This window comes from Elaeis guineensis, chromosome 11 (genome assembly GCF_000442705.2).
Source record: "Elaeis guineensis isolate ETL-2024a chromosome 11, EG11, whole genome shotgun sequence".
In the NCBI taxonomy this organism is placed as follows: Eukaryota; Viridiplantae; Streptophyta; class Magnoliopsida; order Arecales; family Arecaceae; genus Elaeis; species Elaeis guineensis.
In genome coordinates this window covers 108,830,176-108,845,139 of record NC_026003.2, presented here as the reverse complement: position 1 = coordinate 108,845,139, position 14,964 = coordinate 108,830,176, and positions in this window count along the sequence as shown.

Genomic DNA, 14,964 nt, shown 5'->3' with positions numbered 1-14,964 from the left:
AAGACCACAACCAGTGGTTGGCCCTGCCACACCTCAACCTCAATATCAGGACCCAACATATAGGCATGGACCATACCATCAATTTCAAAATGCTCCTCAACTGTTTACTACTGGTCATAGCTCAACTTTTGAGAAAAAAGTTCTGAAAGTACTAGAACGATTAGAAGTCAACACTCAGACCCTTAACTCTCACACACAATCCATTGCTAAGCTAGAGACCCAAATAGGTCAGCTAGCAACAACTTTCAGTAGGAGGGAAGAAGGCAAATTACCTAGTCAGCCTATTAATAACCCAAAAGGTCAGTACATGGCTGAAAGCTCCATTGATCTTGAAACTTTTTTCGAACATGCCAAATCGATCATGACCCTTAGAAGCAGAAAAATCTTAAATCAACTTGAAGCAATCCAACAACAAGAGCAACCAATTCCAGCTACAACAGAAAGGAAGAAATCTGAAGAGAGGAAAGAACCTGTTAAGCCAGCATCTTACTTGCCTAAAGCCCCATTTCTGGATGCCCTGAAAGCCCCTATTCCTGCAGATAAGAAGGGAGGAAGACTTGACGAGATGTTGGAATTGTTTAAGCAAGTCCAAATTAATCTTTCCCTTCTAGATGCCATCAAACAGGTCCTTGCTTATGCCAAATTTTTGAAGGATTTGTGTACCCAAAAATCTAAATCTAGATCACAAATTTCAAAGAAAGTACGTCTCACTGAATAGACTAGTTCTGTCTTCCAGCATGCCACTCCTTCAAAGCTTAAGGACCCAGGAGCCCCCATCATTTTCTGTGTTATAGGAGATTATCACATTGAAAAAGCTCTTCTGGACTTAGGGGCAAGTGTGAATCTTTTACCTAGTTCGGTGTATGAACTTTTTAGATTCGGAGAACTGAAACCCACATCAGTCATACTACAGTTAGCCGACAGATCAATTAAGGAACCACGTGGAATGCTTGAGGATATCTTGGTCAAGGTAGATGAGTTTTACTTTTCAGTTGATTTTTTAGTTCTCGACATGGAACTAAGTGGCAATCCCAGACAAATTCTCATTATCTTAGGACGACCCTTCCTAGCTATGGCAAATGCATGCATTAATTGTAGGACAGGAGTCATGGACGTATCGTTTGGGAATAAGAAACTGAGACTGAATGTGTTTGGTGCTTCCCAAGGATCATCAATGGATAGTTACTTCGAAATAGCTACACTAGAAGACATTATAGAAGATACAACACCCACAATTTTAGCACCAGACCCCTTAGATACTTGTTTGGCTCACTTTGGAGTGTATGACTTTAAGGGATATATGAAAGAAGTTAACACATTGTTGGATACACCACACAATAAAACCACTCCTCCATGGATAATCAAGTATGAGCCATTGCCTACATTAGCCAGTACACCAATAGTCCCATCTTTAGAATCACCACCTACGTTAGAATTGAAACCCCTTCCTGCTACGCTCAAGTATACTTGACGTCTGGCTGAAGACGTTAAACTTAACACTTTTTGGGAGGCAACCCAAATTTTTTTTATTTTATTTTAACTGATCTTCATTTTTTTTAAAGAATAAAGAACCGTTCTGTATAGAAAAGTCTGTCAATAAACTTGACGTCTGGCTGAAGACGTAAAACTTAGTGCTTGTTGGAAGGCAACCCAACGATTTCATATTTTTTTTACTTTACCGCAGCTGCAGAAATTTAGAACAAGAGCCTATTAATCAATGAAGCTATTTTCAACTTTCGAAGCAAAATTATCCCAGGTGCACTCTCTCCTTTTTATTTTCTTTGCTCCATTGAGGACAATATAGATTAAGTTGGGGGGGGGAAGAAAATAAAAATTAATCAAATCCTCGAGTATGATCAGAAATAATTAGTTTTGTGTATCCAAATTTTATTTTGATTAAGAGTCAATTAGGCATCCTAATAAATGAATGATTAACGGTCAAGATAATTTTAGAGATACTGAGAAATAAATTATTAAGAAAACCCAATGAATGGTAGGGTTTAGACTAGACCAAATTTTAGGAGTGATTTTACAACCCTCTTCTTACTGACCTCAATAAAGAATCTGCTTCATGAGAGATTGGGTGGAAAGATCAAGGTATGCAAAAATTTTTCTTAAAATTTACTTAAAAATATATATATATATATATTGATTTTCTACTGAGTAACCAGGCCCTTTCGCCTATGTAAACATTGTAGTTCACGTAAAAAGTTGGACAATGTTAAAAAAAATAAAAAAAAATAGATAATAAGGGGACTAAATTGCAAGAAGATAATAAACCTCTCTCACATTAAGTTAGAGGATTTAAAGAGTAAAGTGGGGAGTTGGTGAAAGAAAAGCTCTTGAAATTTTTTTAGTTAATACTCAGCCACTAATTGGGTCAAATTGATAATCCAATGAAATATCTCTTTAATGGTCTGATCAGGTATCATCTACCTTTTGGGATACCTAACCTAACTTTTTAGTCAAGACCGAGTCGGTACACAATGCTGATATATCTATTTTACTCGAGGACGAGCAAAATTCAAGTTGGAGGGTGTGATAAATACTTAATTTAAGTCATTTAAAGAAAAAAATTATATTTAATTTATTTTATTTATTAAAATTTGATACTTTTTTTATGTTTTACAGGAAAGATGATCGCCGATACAAAGAGTCCAATTTGCAGATCAAAAAGACTCAAGTTTGAAGAAAATTAGACTTAAAATAAAATTAAAATAAAAAAAAGATGCATATGGTATTATAGAAAATGAAGATACTATGCAAGGAACCAAAAGGATATAGATGTAATTGTAAAGAAACAAAAGTTTTTTTTTGGAATAAAAAAAATAAAGAGGAGTGTTCACGTATGGTTCACGCGATTGGACGCGCGGGTGGACGCGAGCGCGGGTGCGGGCGGATGCGAGCGCGAGCGCGGCATGACAAGCAGGCGGGCGCGGGGAGTTTTTGCTGGCAGACGCGTTCGAACATATGCTCATTAAAAGGAAAAAAATATGATATTTGAAAATCTGTTTGTGATCTTTCCATCTCATCCATCCATCTTTTAGTCTTTAATATTTTTTTTAGTCCAACATCGAAAAATCATGTAAAACTCCTTCCTCCTAACACCTATAAAAAGGCTTTTGTACTTCATTGGAGGGGGAGCCCAGAAATTCTTCTAGAGCCTTGCATAGAGGAATAGAAAGGGACTACTTCATGAGCAGCTAAGCTAGCAGTCTCGGGAGTGGAGAAAAAATTTTGTAACGGCACAGAGGTGGTTTATTGTTCTAAACTTTCTTGTATTTCTTTATATGCAATAAAGATTATGCTTTTTATTTAAATCGTCATGAGTTCTTTATTTGTTCTCTTTCATATGCTTTTATTTATACTTTCTTATTAGATTAATATTAGGAACAACTTTTACTTTCTGAAGACGCACCGTGATCTACGGGTACGGGGCGTGTCGAGGAAAGAAGAGTTGTCTACCTAGTACTTTTCGAAGACACACCGTGATCTACGGGTACAGGGCATGCCGAGGAAAGATAGGTATTTTTTCTAAGATTAATCATATTTATTTAATTAAAAAAAGAGATACAACTCTACTAGTGCAAAATTAATTCAAAACTCCCGAGCTCTTTATTTTCTAATTACATCAATTTTAAGATAATTTATTTTCTAAATCAAAATAATATTTTTTTTATTTTATATTCTCAACTTAGCCCAAGATCCCTGAGGATACGATCTCGACTCATCCTACCTACGTAGTGAGTAGAGTTATTTTTAGTGCTATCAACGACTACGCACCATTGACCAAACGTTGGTATGTTGCATCTATATTTTTAAGATAAAAAAATATTATTTTATAACAATACAAATCTCTTTCGATAACAAAGGTTATATTTTTTTCATCTTCTAATGTCATTCTAATTTGGTTGTAGCCGAAAAAAGTATCTATGAAATGTAGTAGTTTGTGTCCCGAATAGCATCAACAAGTTGATCTATTTTGGAAAGAGAGAAACTATCCTTTGAACAAACTTTGTTGAGATTGGTGTAATCAATATAGATCCTCCTTTTGTCATTGATCTTTTTGATCATTACAACATTAGCTATCCACTTTGGATATTGGGTTTCTCTAATGAAGTCCACCTCCAAAAGTTTTTCAACTTCTTCATCTATAGCTTTCTATCTTTTTGAAGTAAAGCTTCTTTTCTTTAGCTAAACTAGATGATGTTTTGGGTCAATATTTAATTTGTATATAATGACATCAATAGAAATCCCAAACATATCTGAAGTTGATCAGACAAAGACATCGGTATTTACTTGAAAAAAGAAGATTAGATGCTCTCTCAAATCAAGCTTTAACTGAGATCTGATCTGAGCAATCTTTTCTAGGTCTTCACCCAATGGAATAGCAACAAGTTGTTCAATTGGTTCACTTACATTTTGCCAACTCATCTTTTTGATTATTTATTCAATTGGTAGGACTTCTATTGGTTTCTTCATTTTGGTAGCCATCAATATTGTCTGATAAGCATCTGATCTCCATACATTTCTCTAACTCTATCTTTTATTGAAAATCAAACTAATAGATGGTAAGTGAAGACTACTGCTCTGAGGATATTAAGTCTAGGTTGGTCAAGAATGACATTATAGGTCGATGGTATTTTGACAACGAAGAAGATGAGCTGCATAATTGATTGCTGAGGTTCCTATCCTGTAGTGACTAGCAAAGTGATTTCTTCTTCAACAGCTATAGGATTTTCAAAGAATCCAACTAGAGGAATCTTGATCTATTTTAACTAATTTAACATATTTATTTTTTGAAATACATCGAAAAATAATATATCAGTAGAACTTTCATTATCAACTAATTTTTTTACATCATATTTTGCGATCGTCATAGAGACGACAATAGCATTATTATGAGGAGTTTGAACTCCTTAAACATCATTATCAAAAAATAAAATAATATTTTTAATGTGCTGCCTCTTTGGAGAAAGACTTCCATCTGCCCCCTACTTTCCACCAAGATTTAAAATCATATTTATGACCCCAATAGTAGGTTGATTATGCTCGATGTCTTTATCGATCTTCTACTGATGTTCAGTAGCTTGAGCTGTCCGATTTGGACATGCTTGTCAACGTAACCTCAAAAAATTAGGACTTCAACTTCATCATTGAGCTATAGGCAATCCTCAATCTCATAGCCATGTCTCGATGGAAGTGAATCCTCAATCTCATAGCCATGTCTCGATGGAAGTGACAGTATTTTCTTTTATCTCTCTATCTCGATAAAGCTTTTATGGGATTTGACCGATGAAGATTCCTTATCCCTTAATTTTCATTAATATCTGAGCATGAGGAGCAGACCAATTGGTATAAGTGTCAAAATGCCAAGATGGTTCTTGGGTTCTTTTAAGGTCAGTTGAAGTTGTTCTCTTATCGATCTTCATGGTCCTCTTCTCAGAGTCACTTCTTCTCATTTTTTTCATTTTTTGTCTGTCGATTTATATTTTCTTCTTCCTCAGCTTAAGCATATATACTTTTAAACTCAAGCTGGCATTTCATCATAGGTATCCAAAAAATTTTTATTGAGAAAGAAGATCAGGCGATTGCTTCAGAGTTCTTGCTTTAAAATAGACATCATGATGGACTCATTAAAATTTCTAACTTCAAGTGTGGCTGTATTGAAGAACGCTACATACTCACAAAGGGATTCACCCTCCTACTGCTTAACAAAGAAAAGATTGTTTATATTTTTTAAATAAAATTGGTTATTACCAAAGTAGGTGATAAACAGTCTTGCCAATTTTTAAAGGAAGAAAAAGACTCTGGTTGGAGCCCAAAGAATCATATTCTTGCAGACTTTTTGAGAGTAATAGAGAAAGTGCTGCAAAATAGGGCATCAGATGTCCATTGAAACCTCATGAGGGCTCTATATCCTTCAAGATAATCCAATGGATTAGTGGAACCATTAAATAATTTCACTGTCGGCATCTTGAACTGGAAAGAAATTGACTCACTCAAGATTTTTTGAGAGAAAGAAGATCGTAGATCAAAATCTCTCTTATCTTAGGGATGACTCCCAAGTTGTACTTCCATCAATCGCTTTTCAAGATCTTGAATCCTCATTTCAAGACCTTCTTCTCAACATGATCTCCTACAGTCAAGAATAGATTTCCCTTCAAAAGATTGATCAACTTGAGCTGGGTGATGATCACGATGGAGATCTTGATGGATTGGTTGCCGATCGTGTTGAGATTGAACTTCTTGAGGAATACCTCTTGCTGCTGCTCTATGGTGTATTGAAATTGTTGTACAGCAGCAGTGAGAACTTAAACTTATTGAACTAAAAGATTAAATTATTATGGATCAACCATAACCGAAGGTTGAGCAGTTTTCGATGTGCCTCCTGGAGAAGACGACGTAGGTAGAGAGTTGTTTTGTGCTTTTCGATTCACTATTTTTCAGTAAATTTTTTAGCAAAGATCCTTCTTCTAGCACCAATTTGTTGTTGTGAGGCTCAGACGAAGATGATGAGATCGGTCAAGAACTGTGCTGGAGTGCTGCAGAAGATCAAAGTGGTGAAGCCTACCGAAGATCCTATAAAAGAAGTCCTAAAATTAATGAGGGGACCTTCTGGTTTGGACCCTCCGATACTTAAGTCAAGCAGAGCTCGAGAATAGATAAAGGAGAAAAGAGAAATGGAATGCAAAGAGAGTGAATTTGAATAGAAAGAATGAGAACTCAGATTCCTTTCAGTGAGGAACCAGAGAAAATTCGGTGGAGTTTCAGCTCTTGAAGTCTGGTTATGACTTACCTTTTGGAGAGTCCCCTTTATCTCTTTATATAGAGAAGTTTGTTAGGCTGTTAGTAACCATCTGATTCAGAGTATCTTGTTTGTTAGATGGTTATGCATAACCATTTAGTTTATTATAATAGAATAGCCAACTGTAGAGAGATTGTGGATTATCCCCATGTAGAGAATAGCTGTAATATAGCTGGAGAGTAGTTAACTTAAGGTGCTTCTGATCTTGAAAAGAAAATCGATCCAAAATTGATGTTCCTGATGATAGATCGGCAAGCAAATTGGTCGGATACAAGACCAGATCGGTACACAACTGATCTAATTTTATAATAGTATCAATGAGCCTTGGAGTTGATTTGATCGATGTGGTACTTCATCATTAGATCGAAAACATGCTGATCTTTCTTGATGTTGCCACGTGGTCAGAGGTCAATTAGCTACACCAATAATAGATATTTGGTGCAAGATACCAGTCATCCATACAATATTGATATTACTTACAGGTGCATCGAACTTTTTCATTTGTTTTTTGAGTTCCAAGTTTTGCTCAACCATTTCTCTTATAACAATTTTTTTCATGGACTTGGTAAAATTAGAAGTTACATATGTGATGTGCATGCCATGAAGCCAGTCGAGTAAGCTAATGGACTTGGTGAGGATCGTTGGTTTTATTGGATTGGGCCCTATACACCATTCACGAAGGTTGGCAGGTCATGGATGCTACAATAAAGGTTTTTTTTTGTGGGGGAGGGGGAGGGATATGAATGCTATCATAAAGGTGACTTCCCTTTCTATGAAATTGTTTTTCGAATTTTTCCATAGACTAAAACACTTCTATTTGCATACACAGTATCATGGTTAATATGGTCACCTCAAATAAAAGAGTAATAAGGTGAGCTTCTTAGTTACCATAATCATAGATGTTTGGTGTAAGATGCCAGTCATCCATACAATGTTGATATTACTTACAGGTGCATCAAACTTTTTCATTTGTATTTTAAGTTCTAAGTTTTGCTCAACCATTTCTCTTATAAAAATTTTCTTCATGGACTTAGAAAGATCGGTAGTTACATATGTGACGTGCATGCCATGAGACCAGTCAAATAAGCTAATGGACTTAGCGGGAATGGTTGGTTTTATTGGACTGGCCCTATACACCATTCATGAAGATTGGCGGGTCATAGGCACTGTTATAAAGGTGACTTTTCTTCTTAAGGGATTGTTCTTCGAATTTTTTGACGGACTAAGGTCTTATTTAGCTAAGCTTTTAGAGTATCAAAAAGTATTTTCTGACTGTCAGAAAGTACTTTGGAGTGATACAGTGATGCTTGGTAAAAATGTTGGAAAGTTGTTTTGGCTTTGCCAGAAAGTTGAAAAGGTCTATTTGAAAAAATTATATTTTGAAGCTTCTCCAAAAGTACTTTCTGGCTAATGTCAGAAAGCTGTTTTGCTTTTTCCAAAGTATTTTATCAATATGGTTATCAAACAATAAATAGCATTTTGTAAAAGCTCTACTTTCAAAAATTGTACTTTTCAAAAGATCCATTTCCAAAAGCTCCAAAAGTTTTAGTGTCAACAGCAATCCCAATCAGAGCCTTAGAACTCTTGAAGTTTTTGGAAATGAATCTTTTGAGAAGTAGAGCTTTTAGACCCTGCTTGGGATTGCTGTTCGCAGTAGAACTTTTAGAGTTTTTGGAAATGGATCTTTTGAGAAGTAAAACTTTTAGAAGTAAAATTTTTACAAAAAGCTGTTTGTTGTTTGATAACCATATTTATAAAGTACTTTAAAATTTTAATATATATTTGATAACTAAAATAAAAAAAATACTTTTGATATGATAAAATGGTAATAAAAGTTATTACATTATATTATATAGTAAAGAATAATATAATATAATATAATATATTATTATATTTTAATATATTATGATATTATATAATATTATTATCATAGAGTGTAACATAATACTGTAATATAATATAATATTATTTTAATTATAATATGATTTATAATATAATATATTGATTATAATCTAATCCAATAGATTATCATATAATATTATATAATATTATAATATAATTATATTATATTATTCTTAAAATATTATTATATTATATTATTATAATATAATAATGTTATAATAGATTATATTTGATGTCTATAAAGTAAATATTATTATATTTTAAAATATTATTTTATTGTATAAAATTATAATCATATAATGTAATATAATATTGTAATTTAATATAGTATTATACTATAATTACAATATTATCATAATTATTATGTAATATATAATGTCATATAATATAATGGATTATAATGTAATCTAATCTAATAATAAAATATAATATAAAATATTGTGTTATGTTATTATAATATAGTATTATAGATTATGTTATATGTTTATAATATATTATAATATTAATTTATTATTATATTATATTTATAATATAATAATATAATATGATATAATATAAGTTATAATTATAAGATTTGTTAGTCAATATTTCATTCACTAAAAAAATTTATTTAAATTAAAATAACTTTCCGACATTAATCAAAAATTTGAGGAAAGCTTTAAAATAGAGTTTTTTCTAAATAGAACTTTTCAACTTTCTATTAAAGCTAAAATAGTTTTTTAATTTTTTATTAAATAATACTGTACCATCCCAAAGTGTTTTTAGAGGGTCAGAAAGTATTTTTTGGCACTCTAAAAACTTAACCAAACAAGACCTAAACAATTTCTATTTGCATGTTTAGTCTTATGGTTAATATGGTTATCTCAAACAAAAGAGTAACAAGGTGAGCTTCTTAATTACTCTATTCATGGATGTTTGGTGCAAGCTACCAATCATTCATGCAATGTCGATATTACTTATAGATGCGTCAGACTTTTTTATTTATTTTTTGAGTTCCCAGTTGTGCTCAACCATTTCTCTTATGGCAATTTTCTTCATGGAGTTGGCAAGATCAGTAGTTACATATGTGATGTGCATGTCCGATCCTTATCTTAGTGCTGGATTTGTTATTCATTTAGTTGACAACATGCATATTGCATCCATTTTATGAGGCCAGTTACATAAGCTAGTGTTTGGCTATAGAAATACTCAACAAGAGGCCCAAAGCCCAATTAAACAGCTACTTCGGTGCACTTGAACGCACTTGTGCAAACCGTTTAGGTGGGCTGTGGGCTCTAGTTGCAACAAGACACCCACAAAGATTTGGAGCAGGATCTTCTGATGCTTCAGTTCACACCATTATATGGGACATGGCCTACTGCTGCCCAGATCTACTAGTTGGATGGCAATGAGTCGGGTCAGGTTGGATTCGAGTCGGATAAAACCGAGTTCAGCTCAAAAAACTCTTAACCCATAACCAGCCTATTTATAATTGAGCTGGAAAATATAAAGCCATACCCATCTGCCAATTCATTTAAATTTTTGCCCACCAATCATACAAATAGCTAAAAAGTAAAGCAAAATACGATATTCAAAGATCACGAACAACAAAATTGGATGTAATTTCAGGCATATCGTAATAATCATGGTAAACTTAGAAATTCACTAAACATCATAGACATAAACTAATCAAGGATAAAACCAGGTAAAATTTGATTGCATATTCTAAAATCATGTGGTTCACCCTATCTAGCACTTTCTATGATCTTGTTTTTTTTAAAAAAAAAAATAAAATAAAATGTGAACTGAACCATATGAAAAAAAATAGAGAAATATCAACAATATCAGGTCCAAAGTCACTGACTGGATCATCTTGGGTAAGCCATTGGGTTTGGAGGTTGAATGCAAGCCCGTCCATTTATAGTCAGGTTGATCTGGAACCGACCCAATCACAAAAAAATCCACTCAACCTATTGATTTCATGTTTATCAAGAAAAAACCTATTGATTTCAGGTGGATTGGTGCATGTTGATGGGTCCGGGTCAGAGTTTGCTACACCTATCTATAATGAGTAAATCAGAGGCCGAGCTGTTCTCCAAAGTGCAATCGGGAGCATGGGTGTTATTTATATGTAATCTTTTGCAACAAGTCATTTTGGATGTGTATTAATGTTTCAGAAAGTTGGTTGAATCTACAAGGAGCAGGATTGAAAATGATGGCTGTTACCCAAGGTTAGCCTCTGAATAGCTGTGCAAATTAAACCACAAACCAGACAGGAATCAGGATCCTGATCTCTAACCCCTTGTTATCAAATCATTCTTATACTTTAGACCCAACGCTACACCTTCTTCAATATTAACATCCACTAAAGGTGGACATGTTAAATCAACCAACAAACAAGAGGTTTCATTCTGAAGTAATTGAGCCATATTCGAGCGTGAATGCAGACTGACTGATTCAAAAAATTCATGCTCAATCATGCTACTAGAACTGTACATGATCTAAGCAATATTAATGCTCTAACAACAATATCGCAATCCTCATTGATTGCACCACCTCCATCATGAAGGCGATCCAATTTCAGTTCTCTGGAATCGTCTTGCAAGGATCAATGGAGCACACAAATCTCCCTCTAGGAGGCCCAGACCAACTGACTTGCCAGTGTCATGCTATTAACATGTGTCCTGACCTATGACTATGGGCCCATACCTCAGCTGTTTGATTTGTATTCCCATTTCCATGGCAGAGCACTCGCAGCTACCGCAGCTGAGAACTATAGGCTTTACAGTGTTATCCTGTTGTGGATTTAGACAAATCCTAGGTGGTGGCCCAGGATGCCATAGGCGCCTGCCAAAGTCACAGCAACAAATGGAGTTCAAATGACTTGCTCAAACATGCGCTACGCTTTCCATCTTTTTCTTCTCTCTCTTTGCTTTCTTCATCTCCACTCTAACTATTTGGTTCGCAAAAAAATAATTTTTTAGAAAGTTGCTATCTAGAAACATGATTTTGATATGTTCGGTTGATAATGAGAAAGCGGTCTTATATTTGGTTGAGTATTAATTTTTTTGAAAAAATGTATAAAATACTATAATATCTTTAATGAACATAAAACCATACATTTTTACTTCCAAACTTTATATAAATAATAATATTATATTTATATTAATATAAACATAATATTAATATATTATAATATAACATTAGATCATAATAATTTATTATATTAATATAATAAATTTATTAATATAGATATAAATATAATATTCAATATAATATTATATTAATATAAATTTTAACGTAGTAGTATAAATATTATATTAATATTAATAAAAATATTATATAGTATCAATATTAAAATAATTTTAATATATTATTAATATTATGATATTTATATTAATATAATTTTATGAATATATGTATTTTATTTTAACCATCCATTGATATTTTATAGAATTTTAGTTCTAGATCTTGAAAAGATATTTTTGAAAAGAAAAAAGTCATCAATTTTCATCTCATCGAAGTTTCAAAATCCATCTCTTCTATAGATTTTTATTTTTTATAAAATATAGAAAGTATCTTTTTATGAATTTTTTTTTTTCATTCTATCTTCTTATAAACCAAACGAGTCTTCGGAGAGCCCTTGTTCTATCGAAGTTGCAATGTGAAGCACAAACATACATGCATGCATGCATATGCATATAAATACATATGTCCGTACATACATACACACATGCACTTATCTACGTGGGTATAATTAGGCCATTCACAACCCTAAGAGGCTAAGGTTTAACCAAAAAAACAACTACAAAGGCTAGGGAATGGCATCGGTGGTACACCAATATTTGAACTCTCTCATGGCTCGCTTTTGACCAAAATCCGCCGAAACGATTTCCAAAAGGCTACGGGTTGTCGGCATCAAAAGACATTAAAACTTGGGAACCCCTCCAAGATCCAACTAAGAATAGCGATCAAGCATGTTACTGCAACAGTACTTGCTTCGGACTTCTGAAAGTTTCTCAAACCAAGGCCATGTACAGTGATTTTGATACCCACCCGGCAAAGTTGTTCGGGCCGAACAGTGTTCTCATCTGGCAGCGCTGCAACACTAATGCTAAAGAATATTAAAAAGTAATCAGATCACAAGTCAACAATTTAAAATAGGTTTAGGAGACCAAAAATGAGTCAATACATTGCATAGAACTACTTCGCTGTCGTTCCTTAATTGGATCTAGGATCATAGCATCAACATGCGGTGATTGTAATAACAAGCTTTTAAGAAAGGTCTGTAACAACTCTCGTAGCCAAATTTATAGTTGCATTCTTTATATTAGCCATTAACACCTTATTGTATGTCGTATGCTCTTCAGTGAGCATTGAACATCATATGGAGGACTTTTAGGAAGGGGGCATTGGAATGAATGGGTGATTAGGTCTAGAAACCAGTTTCATTATGTCAATGAGTTAACTACAACTAATCCAAAATCCCCAAGTGTCATATGGAAGAGACTATCAGAAAATTTGCAGCATATATTTAACCGTACCCAACAGAAAGAGTGAACTCATGGCACCATTGTTGAAGTCGATCCAACAGAAAGAGTGAACTCATGGCACCATTGTTGAAGTCGATGATAACGATGTAGGAAATGAGATTAAATAACTAGAAAAATCTAATAAAAAACATAACATCAATCAGTTTCTTGATGAAGAACTTATATATTTTGCATTTTTCTACAGAACAGGTTTTCTTGCTTTCTCTAAGAAAAATGAAAAGGAAAAAAAGGAAAAAAAGAAAAAGAGCAAGAGAATAGACTAGAGCTCTATTGGCCAAAATCTCCTGCGTATCCTTCTTGTTTTACATGAATTGTTTTCTTATTTATCTTAAAAACAAGTTCAGAATGGCTATCAATCAAGCTACTCATTTCTATTCTTTGTTACATAATTATCAAATTTATAAAAACATACATTTAGGTTTCTTGAGGGTATTGAAAAAAAAAATACTATACAAATATTTATTAAGGCACGCTTGGATAGTCTTACAAGATCGTATTGAAAATTTTGTAGAAATCATGCCTGTTGACCCATCTATCTTGTATTTTCTAAGAGTTTGTCTAAATCCAATATAGATCCTAGTCTTTAGATTACAGAAAGAAAACTTTAAGCTGGATGATATTTAGTTGAAACAGAGCCATGGTCAATTGTTGATTAGTCCAAGTAAAAGTAAAATTCAACTTATTTTTAAAGGCGACCAAGTACAGCTTTAGTAACCCTTTCACAAACCATGAATGAAAGAACAATGTCTCATGCAGAAGGGTCCCGGTGGCCCACCTGCCTCACTGCCGTCCCTTGCAGGGCACTAAGCAAGGCCTTTTGATCAGGGACTGCAAGTCCACACCTCACACTAAGAGGGAAAAGAAGAGAACAAGGCATGCAGCGCACGTACCGCCCATGCGTGGGCGTGGGATCCCACCCACCAGAGGTGCCAAAATCCTCCTCCCATCCCCTGTTTTTGTCTCCTACCGAAGGGCATTTACTACCGCACAGGAGAGAGGGATGGTTCCTTATCTCAGATGGGGCCAGGCTTTTGGAAACGGGCCCCACAACGGCCCATTCTCCCACAACCACTTTTCACTGTAGCACATATCTTCTCTGTGCCTCTGTGCTTTATTTAAAAAAGAGGAGTGCTGGGTGGTTATGTTCCCATTTTTACTTTTCCTTTTTGACTTTACGGCTCAGGCGTGGGGGCCATCATGAAGCATGAAGGGTCCCACTCATCCATCCCTTTATGGGATCGGCTGCCATGTTGAGCTGTCGTCCTTGGAGGCTGGAGCTGGTGGAAAATATAAACTTTTTTAATTAAGATTTGCATGACACAACAATGATAGATATGGAATATTATATTTCTTTGAATTAATGTTTTGACTGCAAGGAATATGTGAAAAAAATAATTTATTTATAAATTTGTATAGAAGAATTTTTTTTTTTTTTGAACCATTTATACATTTATTCTCGCAGCCACCTGTAAGAATATATTATGTACGAATTGATTTGTACTTGTGTCTATTATCCATATTGTGTGGATTATCTAAGGACAAATATGCATCCATTTAAATGTAAGAGGACATTAAGGATAGAATATACCAAGTTTGTTGTTTGTGAATATGTACGGTTTACCTACAAATATGAAAATAAAGTGAATTTTTCTTTGAAAATCTTTGAAGAAGCATATATGCCTAGTTACGGTCCTTTTCCAAAACCAGAAGTCTTGTAGATGG